This window comes from Triticum aestivum, chromosome 4B (genome assembly GCF_018294505.1).
Source record: "Triticum aestivum cultivar Chinese Spring chromosome 4B, IWGSC CS RefSeq v2.1, whole genome shotgun sequence".
Taxonomy (NCBI): Eukaryota; Viridiplantae; Streptophyta; class Magnoliopsida; order Poales; family Poaceae; genus Triticum; species Triticum aestivum.
Window position 1 is genome coordinate 573,489,253 of NC_057804.1, and position 14,684 is coordinate 573,503,936.

Sequence of the window (14,684 nt, forward strand, 5' to 3'; positions counted from 1 at the left end):
TGAATAAAACCTTATATGGTTACACACCCAATGAAAATAGTTCGTTGGATCTCGATCGTGGTGATACACATAATCATAATTTTGAAACCAAAAGATGCAAAGTTAATAATGATAGTGCAACTTATTTGTAGCACTGCCGTTTAGGTCATATTGGTGTAAAGCGCATGAAGAAACTCCATGCTGATGGGATTTTGGAATCACTTGATTATGAATCACTTGATGCTTGCGAACCATGCCTTTTGGGCAAGATGACTAAAACGCCGTTCTCCGGAACAATGAAGTAAGCAACAGATTTATTGGAGATCATACATACTGATGTATGTGGTCCGGTGAATATTAAGGCTTGCAGCAGGTATCATTATTTTCTGACCTTCACAGATGATTTGAGCAGATATGGGGATATCTACTTGATGAAACATAAGTCTGAAACATTTGAACAGTTCAAAGAATTTCAGAGTGAAGTGGAAAATCATCGTGACAAGAAAATAAAAGTTTCTACGATATGATCGCAGAGGTAAAATATTTGAGTTACGAGTTTGGTCTTCAATTAAAACAATGTGGAATAGTTTCACAAACTCATGCCACATGGAACACCACAGCATAATGGTGTGTCCGAACGTCATAACCGTACTTTATTAGATATGGTGCGATCTATGATGTCTCTTACCGATCTACCACTATCATTTTGGAGTTATGCATTAGAGACAGCTGCATTCACGTTAAATAGGGCACCATCTAAATCCGTTGAGACGACACCGTGTGAACTATGGTTTGGCAAGAAACCTAAGCTGTCGTTTCTTAAATTTGGGGTTGCGATGCTTATATGAAAAAGTTTCATCCTGATAAGCTCAAACTCAAATCGGAGAAGTGCGTCTTCATAGGATATCCAAAGGAAACTATTGGATACACCTTCTATCACAGATCCGAAGGCAAGACTTTTGTTGCTAAATTCGGAAACTTTCTGGAGAAGGAGTTTCTCTCGAAAGAAGTGAGTGGGAGGAAAGTAGAACTTGACGAGGTAACTGTACCTGCTCCCTTATTGGAAAGTAGTACATCACAGAAAATTGTTTCTGTGACACCTACACCAGTTAGTGAGGAAGCTAATGATGATGATCATGAAACTTCAGAACAAGATACTACTGAACCTCGTAGATCAACCAGAGTAAGATCCGCGCCAGAGTGGTACGATAATCCTTTTTTGGAAGTCATGCTACTAGATCATGATGAACCTACGAACTATGAAGAAGCGATGGTGAGCCCAGATTCCGCAAAGTGGCTTGAAGCCATGAAATCTGAGATGGGATCCATGTATGAGAACAAAGTATGGACTTTGGTTGACTTGCCCGATGATCGGCAAGCAATTGAGAATAAATGGATCTTCAAGAGGGAGACGGACGCTGATAGTAGTGTTACTATCTACAAAGCTAGAATTGTCGCAAAAGGTTTTCGACAAGTTCAAGGTGTTGACTACGATGAGATTTTCTCACTCGTATCTATGCTTAAGTCTGTCCGAATCATGTTAGCAATTGCCGCATTTTATGAAATCTGGCAAATGGATAAACAAAACTACATTCCTTAATGGATTTACTAAAGAATAGTTGTATACGATGCAACTAGAAGGTTTTGTCAATCCTAAAGGTGTTAACTAAATATGCAAGCTCCAGCGATCCATCTATGGACTGGTGCAAGAATCTCGGAGTTGGAATATACGCTTTGATCAAAGCATATAGTTTTATACAGACTTGCGGTGAAGCCTGTATTTACAAGAAAGTGAGTGGGAGCACTACAACATTTCTGATAAGTATATGTGAATGACATATTGTTGATCGGAAATAATGTAGAATTATTCTGCAAAGCATAAAGGAGTGTTTGAAAGGAGTTTTTCAAAGAAAGACCTCGGTGAAGCTGCTTACATATTGAGTATCAAGATCTATAGAGATAGATCAAGACACTTGATAAGTTTTTCCAATGAGTACATACCTTGACAAGATTTTGAAGTAGTTCAAAATGGAACAGTCAAAGAAAAGGTTTCTTGCCTGTGTTACAAGGTGTGAAGTTGAGTAAGACTCAAAGCCCGACCACGACAGAAGATAGAAAGAGAATGAAAGTCATTCCCTATGCCTCAGTCATAGGTTCTATAAAATATGCCATGCTGTATACCAGATCTATTGTATGCCCTACCACTGAGTTTGGCAAGGGAGTACAATAGTGATCTAGGAGTAGATCACTGGACAGCGGTCAAAATTATCCTTAGTGGAATAAGGATATGTTTCTCGATTATGGACGTGACAAAAAGGTTCGTCGTAAAGGGTTACGTCGATGCAAGTTTTTGACACTGATCCAGATGATTCTAAGTCTCAATCTGGATACATATTGAAAGTGGGAGCAATTAGCTAGAGTAGCTCCGTGCAGAGCATTGTTGACATAGAAATTCGCAAAATACTTACAGATCTGTATGTGACAGACCCGTTGACTAAAATTATCTCACAAGCAAAACATGATCACACCTTAGTACTCTTTGGGTGTTAATCACATAGCGATGTGAACTAGATTACTGACTCTAGTAAACTCTTTGGGTGTTGATCACATATCGATGTGAACTATGGGTGTTAATCACATGGTGATGTGAACTATTGCTATTAAATCACATGGCGATGTGAACTAGATTATTGACTCTAGTGCAAGTGGGAGACTGAAGGAAATATGCCCTAGAGGCAATAATAAAGTTATTATTTATTTCCTCATATTCATGATAAATGTTTATTATTCATGCTAGAATTGTATTAACCGGAAACATAATACATGTGTGAATACATAGACAAACAGAGTGTCACTAGTATGCCTCTACTTGACTAGCTCGTTAATCAAAGATGGTTATGTTTCCTAACCATGAACAATGAGTTGTTATTTGATTAACGAGGTCACATCATTAGTTGAATGATCTGATTGACATGACCCATTCCATTAGCTTAGCACACGATCGTTTAGTATGTTGCTATTGCTTTCTTCATGACTTATACATGTTCCTATGACTATGAGATTATGCAACTCCCGTTTGCCGGAGGAACACTTTGGGTGCTACCAAACGTCACAACGTAACTGGGTGATTATAAAGGAGCATTACAGGTGTCTCCAAAGGTAGATGTTGGGTTGGCGTATTTCGAGATTAGGATTTGTCACTCCGATTGTCGGAGAGGTATCTCTGGGCCCTCTCGGTAATACACATCACATAAGCCTTGCAAGCATTACAACTAATATGTTAGTTGTGAGATGATGTATTACGGAACGAGTAAAGAGACTTGCCAGTAACGAGATTGAACTAGGTATTGGATACCGACGATCGAATCTCGGGCAAGTAACATACCGATGACAAAGGGAACAACGTATGTTGTTATGCGGTCTGACCGATAAAGATCTTCGTAGAATATGTAGGAGCCAATATGGGCATCCAGGTCCCGCTATTGGTTATTGACCGGAGACATGTCTCGGTCATGTCTACATTGTTCTCGAACCCGTAGGGTCCGCACGCTTAAGGTTTCGATGACAGTTATATTATGAGTTTATGAGTTTTGATGTACCAAAGGAGTTCGGAGTCCCGGATGAGATCGGGGACATGACGAGGAGTCTCGAAATGGTCGAGACGTAAAGATCGATATATTGGACGACTATATTCGGACATCGGAAAGGTTCCGAATGATTCGGGTATTTTTCGGAGTACCGGGTAGTTACGGGAGAAGTAATGGGCCTTGATGGGCTTTAGTGGGAAGAGGAAAAAGGCTGCTGCGCCCCCCCTCCCCTTTGGTCAGAATTGGACTAGGGAAAGGGGGGCCGGCCACCTCTCCTTCTCCTCCTATTCCTTCTCCCTTCCTCCCGTCTTGGTGGACTCCTACTAGGACTTGGAGTCCTAGTAGGACTCCCTATCCTGGCTGCACCTTTGCCTTGGCCGGCCTCCTCCTCCTCCATCCTTTATATACGGAGGCAGGGGGCACCTCTAGACACACAAGTTGATCCACGTGATATGTTCCTTAGCCGTGTGCGGTGCCCCCTGCCACCATATACCTCGATAATACAGTAGCGGAGTTTAGGTGAAGCCCTGCTGCTGTAGTACATCAAGATCGTCACCACGCCGTCGTGCTGACGGAACTCTTCCCCGATGCTTTGCTGGATCGAAGTTCGGGGATCGTCATCAAGCTGAACATGTGCTCGAACTCGGAGGTGCCATAGTTTCGGTGCTTGATCGGTTGATCGTGAAGACGTACGACTACTTCCTCTACGTCGTGTCATCGCTTCCGCAGTCGGTCTGCGTTGGGTACGTAGACAATACTCTCCCCCTCGTTGCTATGCATCACATGATCTTGCGTGTGCGTAGGAAATTTTTGAAATTACTACGTTCCCCAACACTCCCCTCGTGTTCAGCTGCCTCCTCCTTGGTAACAACATATCTTCGTTTTGCCTGGTAATCAAAAAGGAAAGGAGCGGGGAGAGTAACATGACAGAGCTATGTCTGTCAAAGATTAGTCGATACTGGAGGAATTGTTCATTCCTCAAAAGAAAACGATGTTTGACCATCGCATCATAATCTAAATAAGCAGGAGGCAACACCATATTCCCCTCTCGTGGGGCTATACCAAGATAATTAGCCACATGGGTTGCATAAATTCCTCCAAATAAATCTCCACCCCTACCATTATTATGCAACCTATGTGCAACTATTTCCCCCAAGTTGTAATCTTTATTACCTAACACAGCGCTCTTGAGGACACAAAGATAAGGGACACACATATGACATGCTTCATCTTTATCGTTAATGCATCTACCAATGAAGAGAGCAAAATAATGTATAGCAGGAAAATGAATGCTCCCTATGATAGCTTGTGCTATATCCCTAGATTCTCCCACAGTAATACTAGATAGAAAGTCTTTATATTCAGATTTGTGGGGATCATTAACATTGCCCCACTACGGGAGTTTGCAAGCAGTTGTAAAATCTTCTAAGTCCATGGTATAAGATTTCTCATAAATATCAAACAGGACACTCTGAGAATTACCTGAACATTTATATTTAAACCTTCTCGCAAATGAAGCAGTCAATTGATAGTACTGAGGACACTTATCTTGTAAGAAGTCCTCAAGATCGGCATTACGCACATATGCGTCAAATTCATCCTTAATGCATGCATTGACCATAAAATCATCTGATGGCCACTCACAAGCTCGTACTTCTGCATCCCTTGGTGGTTCATCGTCTTGCTCACGCATAGCAAGCCTGGGTCCTTTTTTATTGAGGAACCACCTTGGTACATTCTCCTAGACATATTTCTTTTTCAAGCAACAATCTCCCAAAGCATTTTCGTGAATGGAGCTTTGAGCAAGGAGATCGAAAATCACAGCAAAATGAGCTAGAACTCGTGCTTGAACTGGATGGAGATTTTTTTGGGAAGAAGATGGAGTGTGTGGGTGCAGGAATAAGTGGAGGGGGCACCCTGGGCCCACGAGACAGGGGGGCGCGCCCAGGGGGTGTGGGCGCGCCCTCCACCCTCGTGGCCAGGTGCTTGCCCCTCCTGCAGTGTTTTCAGTGCCTAAAATCCTCAAATATTCCATTAAAAACATACTAAATTTGCAGGGCATTTGGAGCACTTTTATTTTCGGGATATTTTTTTATTGCATGGATAATTCAGAAAACAGACAGGTAATACTATTTTTGCTTTATTTAATCTAAATAACAGAAAGTAAAAAGAGGGTACAGAAGGTTGTGCCTTCTAGTTTCATCCATCGCATGATCATCAAAATGAATCCACTAACAAGGTTGATCAAGTCTTGTTAACAAACTCATTCCAAATAACATGGAACCGGAGAAATTTCGAATAACACTAGGTTACCTCAACGGGGATATGAACATCCCCAACAAAAAGAATATCATACTTTTTCTTCACAGTAGGAAGAGGAAATTCAAAACCTCCAATGATGATAGTTGGAACTTTTCCAATAGAGTTGATGCTATGAACTTGAGGTTGTTTCCTCGGAAAGTGTACCGTATGCTCATTACCATTAACATGAAAAGTGACATTGCCTTTGTTGCAATCAATAACAGCCTCTGCAGTATTCAAAAAGGGTCTACCAAGGATAATCAACATACTATCGTCCTCGGGAATATCAAGAATAACAAAATCCGTTAAGATAGTGACATTTGCAACCACAACAGGCACATCCTCACAAATACCGACAGGTATAGCAGTTGATTTATCGGCCATTTGCAAAGATATTTCAGTAGGTGTCAACTTATTCAATTCAAGTCTACCATACAAAGAGAGAGGCATAACACTAACACCAGCTCCAAGATCACATAAAGCAGTTTTAACATAGTTTCTTTTAATGGAGCATGGTATAGTAGGTACCCCTGGATCTCCAAGTTTCTTTGGTATTCCACCCTTAAAAGTGTAATTAGCAAGCATGGTGGAAATTTTAACTTCTGGTATCTTTCTTTTATTTGTAATGATATCCTTCATATACTTAGCATACGGATTTACTTTAAGCATATCAGTCAAGCGCATACGTAAGAAGATAGGTCTAATCATTTCAGCAAAGCGCTCAAAATCCTCATCATCCTTTGTCTTGGATGGTTTAGGAGGAAAGGGCATGGGTTTCTGAACCCATGGTTCTCTTTCTTTACCGTGCTTCCTAGCAACAAGGTCTCTCTTATCATAACATTGATTCCTTGATTGTGGGTTATCAAGATCAATAGAAGGTTCAATCTCTACTTCATTATTTTTGCTAGGTTGAGCATTAACATGAACATTATCATTAACATTGGCACTAGGTTCATGTTCATCACCTGATTGTGTTTTAGCATCAGAAATAGAAATATCGTTGGGATTCTTAGGTGTGTCTACAATAGGTTCACTAGAAGCATGCAAAGTCCTATCATTTTTCTTTTTCTTCTTTTTGGAAGAACTAGGTGCCTCTACATTATTTATCAAAGAATCTTGCTTGATTCTCTTAGGGTGGCCTTCAGGATACAAAGGTTTCTGAGTCATTCTACCAGTTCTAGTAGCCACTCTAACAACAAAGTCATGTTTATTATTTAATTCATCGAGCAAATCACTTTGAGATTTAAGTACTTGCTCAGCTTGAGCGGTAACCATAGAAGCATATTTGCTAATGAGTTTAAGCTCACCTTTAACTCTAGCCATATAATCACTCAAGCGTCCTATCTTGAAAGCATTATTCTTTAATTCTCTACCAACATAAGCATTAAAACTTTCTTGTCTAGCCATAAAGTCATCAAATTCATCTAAGCATGGGCTATGAAATTTAGTATAGGGAATTTCAACTTTATCATATCTATAGAGAGAATTTACCTTTACTACCTGTGTCGGGTATCAAGACAATGTGTTCTTCGACAGGCGGTATATTAAGACCATGTATTTCTTCAATAGGAGGTAAATTCTTAACATCTTCAGCTTTAATACCTTTTTCTTTCATTGATTTCTTTGCCTCTTGCATATCTTCAGGACTGAGAAATAGGACACCTCTCTTCTTCGGAGTGGGTTTAGGAATAGGCTCAGGAGTTGGCTCAATTGGCTTAGGGATTGCCTCAAGAATCGGCTCAGGAAGAGTCCAATTATTTTCATTAGTCAACATATTATTCAATAGTAATTCAGCTTGGTTGACTGTTCTTTCCCTGAAAACACAACCAGCACAACTATCCAAGTAGTCCTTGGAAGCATCGGTTAGTCCATTATAAAAGATATCAAGTATTTCATTTTTCTTAAGAGGATGATCAGGCAAAGCATTAAGTAATCGGAGAAGCCTCCCCCAAGCTTGTGGGAGACTCTCTTCTTTGATTTGCACAAAATTATATATTTCCCGCAAGGCAGCTTGTTTCTTATGAGCAGGGAAATATTTAGCAGAGAAGTAATAAATCATATCCTGGGGACTACGCACACAACCAGGATCAAGGTAATTAAACCAAGTCTTAGCATCACCCTTTAGTGAGAACGGAAATATCTTAAGGGTATAATAATAGCGAGATTTCTCATCATTAGTAAACAGGGTGGCTATATCATTCAACTTGGTAAGATGTGCCACAACAGTTTCAGATTCAAGGCCATAAAAAGGATCAGATTCAACCAAAGTAATTATTTCAGGATCAACAGAGAATTCATAATCCTTATCAGTAACTCAGATAGGTGAAGTAGCAAAAGCAGGGTCAGGTTTCATTCTAGCATTAAGAGATTGTTGCTTCCATTTAGCTAATAACCTTTTAAGATCATATCTATCTTTGCAAGAAAAGATAGCTCTACCATCTTCCTCATTCATAACATAACCCTCGGGAACAACAGGTAATTCATAATCAGGGGGAGAACTTTCATCATCACTATCATCAATAATAGCATCTTCAATAATTTCATTCTCTCTAACCCTAGCAAGTTGTTCATCAAGAAATTCACCTAATGGCACAATAGTATCACGCACAGAAGTAGTTTCATCATAAGTATCATGCATAGCAGAAGTGGCATCATTAATAACATGCGACATATCAGAATTCATAGCAGTAGCAGGTTTAGGTGTCGCAAGCTTACTAATAACAGAAGGAGAATCTAGTGCAGAGCTAGATGGCAGTTCCTTACCTCCCCTCGTAGTTGAGGGCAAAATCTTGGTTCTTTCGTCTTTCAAGTTCCTCATAGTGATCAACAGATATAAATCCCAAGTGACTCAAAGAATAGAGCTATGCTCCCCGGCAACGGCGCTAGAAATTAGTCTTGATAACCCACAAGTGTAGGGGATCGCAACAGCTTTCGAGGGTAGAGTATTCAACCCAAATTTATTGATTCGACACAAGGGGAGCCAAAGAATATTCTTAAGTATTAGCAGTTGAGTTGTCAATTCAACCACACCTGGATAACTTAGTATCTGCAGCAAAGTATTTAGTAGCAAAGTAGTATGATAGTAATGGTAACAGTGGCAAAAGTAAAGATAATAGTTTTGTAGGAATTGTAACAGTACCAACAGAAAAGTAAATAAGCGAAGCACAAGATGTGAAATGCTCGTAGGCATTGGGTCAGTAATGGATAATTATGTCGGATGCGATTCCTCATGTAATAGCTATAACATAGGGTGACACGGAACTAGCTCCAGTTCATCAATGTAATGTAGGCATGTATTCCGAATATAGTCATGCGTGCTTATGGAAAAGAACTTGCATGACATCTTTTGTCCTACCCTCCCGTGGCAGCGGGATCCTAGTGGAAACTAAGGGATATTAAGGCCTCCTTTTAATAGAGTACCGAACCAAAGCATTAACACATAGTGAATACATGAACTCCTCAAACTACGGTCATCACTGAGAAGTATCCCGATTATTGTCACTTCGGGGTTGTCGGATCATAACACATAATAGGTGACTATAGACTTGCAAGATAGGATCAAGAACACACATATATTCATGAAAACATAATAGGTTCAGATCTGAAATCATGGCACTCGGGCCCTAGTGACAAGCATTAAGCATAGCAAAGTCATAGCAACATCAATCTCAGAACATAGTGAATACTAGGGATCAAACTCTAACAAAACTAACTTGATTACATGGTAAATCTCATCCAACCCATCACCGTCCAGCAAGCCTACGATGGAATTACTCACGCACGGCGGTGAGCATCATGAAATTTGTGATGGAGGATGGTTGATGATGATGATAGCGATGAATCCCCGTCTCCGGAGCCCCGAACGGACTCCAGATCAGCCCTCCCGAGAGAGATTAGGGCTTGGCGGTGGCTCCATATCATAAAACGCGATGAAACTTTCTCTCTGATTTTTTTTCTCTGCGAAATGGAATATATGGAGTTGGAGTTGAGGTCGGTGGAGCATCAGGGGGGTGCGTCCAGGGGGGAGGGCGCGCCCCCACCCTCGTGGACAGGGTGTGGGCCCCCTGGCCTTGATTCTTTCGCCAGTATTTTTTATATTTTCCAAAACTTATCTCCGTGGATTTTCAGGTCATTCCGAGACTTTTGTTTTCTGCACAATAAACAACACCATGGCAGTTCTGTTGAAAACAGCGTCAGTCCGGGTTAGTTTCATTCAAATCATGCAAGTTAGGGTCCAAAACAAGGGCAAAAGTGTTTGGAAAAGTAGATACGTTGGAGACGTATCAGCCACCAGGTGGGGATAACCCACCTAGGCGCGCCTGGAGGGGGGCGCACCCTAGTGGGTTGTGCCCACACAGGTGGGCCCCTCCAGTGGTTCCTGGCTCTAGAAATTGTCTGTATTTGTATAAAAAGTCCTCGTGAAGTTTCGCTCCAATCCGAGAAATTTTATTTCTGCACAAAAACAACACCATGGTAGTTCTAGTGAAAACAGGGTCAGTCCGGGTTAGTTTCATTCAAATCATGCAAATTAGAGTCCAAAACGAGAGGAAAAGCATTAGGAAAAGTAGATACGATGGAGATGTATCAAGGCACCTTTAGCCCCGGTTGGTTATACGAACCGGGACTAAAGGTGAATCTCTAGTACTGGTTCGTGCCACGAACCGGTACTAGAGGTTAAACACGAACTGGTACTAATGAGTGTTGCCCGCCTAACCGTTGGAACCGACACTAATGGTCATTAGTGCCAGTCCGTAAATGAACCGGGACTAATGAGGTGAACATAAGGTCGTTTTTCTACTAGTGAAGAAATATTACTTGATAAACATGTTAGGTAGCATTCCACATCAAAATTTCTGTTTTTATCATTTACCTACTCGAGGACGAGCAGGAATTAAACTTGGGGATGCTTGGTATGTCTCCAATGTATCTATATTTTTTTTATTGTTTCATGCTATTATAGTATCCATCTTGGATGTTTTATATGCATTGTGGTGCTATTTTATATCATTTTGTGGAACTAACTTATTAACCTAGTGCCTAGTGCTAGTTGTTGTTTTTCCTTGTTTTTGTCTTTTACAAAAAATCAATACCAAACGGAGTCCAAATGGAATGAAACTTTTTCAGGATTTTCTTGGACCATAAGACACCCATGAAGCTTCTGGAGGAGGCCAAAAGAGCCACGAGGAGGCCACAAGCCTGGAGACCGCGCCCTAGGGGTGGCGGCCTTAGGTCTTGTGCGCCCCTCAGGACTCTCCTAACCCTAATTCCAGCTCTATAAATACCAACATATCCCCCCTACACGAGAAGGCACACCAAAAATACTTTTCAGCCGCCGCAAAGCTTCTATTCTCGTGAGATCCCATCTTGGGGCCTTTTCTGGCACTCTGCCGGAGGGGGATTCGAACATGGAGGGCCTCTTCATCAACCTTACTGCCCTTTCGATGATGTGTGAGTAGTTTACCACAGACCTACGGGTCCATAGCTAGAAGAAGCTAGATGGCTTCTTCTCTCTCTTTGACCTTGAATACAATGTTCTCCTTGATGTTCTTGGAGTTCTATTTGATGTAATCTTCTTTTGCGGTGTGTTTGTTGAGATTTGATGAATTTTGGATTTATGAACAGATTATCTATGAATATTATTTGAGTCTTCTCTAAATTCTTTTATGCATGATTAAGATAGCTTTGTATTTCTCTTCGATCTATTTATTTGGTTTGGCCAACTAGATTGATCTATCTTGCAATGGGAGAGGTGCTTTGTGATGGGTTCAATCTTGCGGTGTCCTCACCCAGTGATAGTAGGGGTAGTGAGGCACGTATTTGTATTGTTGCCATTGAGGGTAAAAAGATGGGGTTCATACCATATTGCTTGAATCTATCCCTCTACATCATGTCATCTTGCTTAAGGCGTTGCTCCATTCTTGTTAACTTAATACACTAGATGCATGCTAGATAGCGGTTGATGTGTGGAGTAATAGTAGTAGATGCAGAATCGTTTCAGTCTACTTGTCACGGATGTGATGCCTATATCCATGATCATTTCCTTAGATGTCGTCATAACTATGCACTTTTCTATCAATTTCTCAACAGTAATTTGTTCACCCACCATATGCGTTATTTCAAGAGAGAAGTCTCTAGTGAAACCTATGGCCCCCGGGTCTATTTACCATCATATTATTTTTAGATCTATAAACTAAAAATACAAAAATACATTGCTTCAATTTATTTACCTTTACTTCATTTTGCACTTTTACTTATCTTTTATACCTATCTCTATCAGGTCTCATCCTTGCAATTAACCGTGAAGGGATTGACAACCCATTTTATTGTGTTGGGTGCAAGTATTTATTTGTTTGTGTAGGTGCAATTATTAGAGACTTGGGTGTTCCTCCTACTGGATTGATACCTTGGTTCTCAAACTGAGGGAAATACTTATCTCTACTTTGCTGCATCACCCTTTCCTCTTCAAGGGAAAAAACAACACAAGCTCAAGAAGTAGCATGAGGCGGTGCCCGACACCTATGTATCTTGCCTTGAGTGTGTGCAATATGTGTGGTGGTGGCATGCGTTCATATCGGTTTGTCTGATGGTCACTGCTTTATATATAAAGTAGAGCAAAAGCCTTTTTTGGTAAATAACCTAGTGTCCTCTCATATAATCTAACTTATTTTACCTGGGAGAGCAGGTGCCTTTGGAACCCCGTCGTTCGAGATCCTGCCAGGGAGAACGGTTATAAGGTTTTCGGGGATCGGCGCGGTGCGGCTACTCCAGATCCGTCTCTGTCCTCCTCTGCTTCCACTACTTCCCCTGCATCGACACCATGGTCGTCAACGCCGCAACCAAAATGAAGGCCAAGGATGACGCTGAGGCTGCTGCTGCCACCGCCGAGCTGGCTTGGCCAATCGGAGGGTATGATTTGTTCGTATCTCATTTACTCGTTCATGTGCTAGCCATTTATGTTGTATTCATAGATGTTTTGATTCTATGTCCTGTACGTGCTCACATGATTAAGTATTGGTATGGGTTGCACTATGGTTGCCATGCTTACTGTTTACTTGTGGATTACATTAATTGAAAAGGTGTGAATATTTCCAACAATAAAAACCCTTATTTTAGTCACTTTTCGATTCAAGCTTGTGCTACTCGGCCTGATATCTCATTTGTTGTGTGCAAACTAAGCTGGTTTTGTTTCCAGTCCCGGAGATGTGCATTGGTGTGTTGTTGAGCGAGTCATTTGTTATTCGGAAGTTACTGTGAACTACAGAATTCACTATGCTCTGTACCCGACGGTACTTGAGGGGTATAGTGATTCTAATTGGATATCTGATGCTAATAAGATGAAAGCTACAAATGGGTATGTATTCACACTTGGTTGTGGTGTTGTCTCCAGGAAGTCTTGCAAGCAGACGATCTTAACGAGATCGACTATGGAAGCAGAACTCACAACATTAGACACAACATGCGTCGAAGCAGAATGGCTTTGAGAGCTTTTGATGGATCTGCCAATGGTTTACAAGCCAGTCCTGGCTATCCTTATAAACTGTGACAATCATACAGTGATTGCCAAGACAAAGAGTTCAATAGACAACATGCAATCCACAAAGCTTATAAGAAGAAGATTGAAATCTGTGAGGCATTCAAGAAACTCCAGAGTGATAGCGTTGGATTATATCCAGATGGCTAAGAATCTGGCAGATCCCTTAACGGAAGGGCTATCACATATTTGTTGGAAATATACCCTAGAGGTAATAATATTGTATTGTTATACTTCTATATTCATAATTAAGAAATTATATTTTATGCTATAACTGCTATCCTTGAATATGCTGAAAGATGGTCTCAAACCGGATCTCAGTAGTGAAATGCATGGAAGAGAAATCTTAGATTAACCTAAACAAAGACTGCAGATAGTATATAACCATTGCGACTTTCCAAGATTGCAGTCAAGATTGCAGTCTCTTCCAGAATTTCAATTGTAAAAGCTCCCTTTATTTGTGAAGCAGAGAAAGCGTAAGAAGGCAAGTGAGGGGTATGTGCTAAAAAAAGACACGCCATCAAACGTTTCCATGTTATTGCTGAACATCTTTTGTAATAGTTCAAATGCTAATGTAATTTCAATTTTCATTTGAAATCTTATTGTGATCCATTGACAGAAACCAAAAAAGTGTTGGCTATGTTCTGCATCTCGTAGATTCATGTTTTAAATACATCATGATCAACACTTGAAGACAACAATCTGAACCATATTTTCTCACAAATAAATATGTTTCAGATCACCTTGATGATACAACTTTTAAATCAACGGACATTCTACAAAAAAACAACTATTATTGGGGATTGGACGATAATATGGAAGGCATCTCTGCTTTTTCTAGTGACAACCCACCATGAAGAGCTGCTTAGACAATGAGGTCATTTTCGATACCGATGGTACATGCAATGATGACTCTCCCTGATGTAAATGAATTCATATCTTAGTTACCATAAGCTGAGTGACCAGAGCTATTATTCGATGCATATCTCTCTAAATGTTCTTATTTGCATGGTTTGAAAGCATGGTTCTCTCTAGCCCTTGCGCTATCGGTGCAACGGGTCATCTAGTTACACAAACATGCTCCAATGCGGCTACTGCCTCACTGTTGGTCTAGGCTCCTTGTCTTCACCTTCTCGTGGCTGTTGCTGATCTGGTGATCCGACGCGACGTCCTTGCTCTCGACTTTGCCATGGTCAAGGCCAAACATACAAATGTGCACCGTCTGCGGAATCTCTTATGCTTCTTAGTCAGAACGGTAGTGCGACCGGTGGCCACCACGGGTGGTA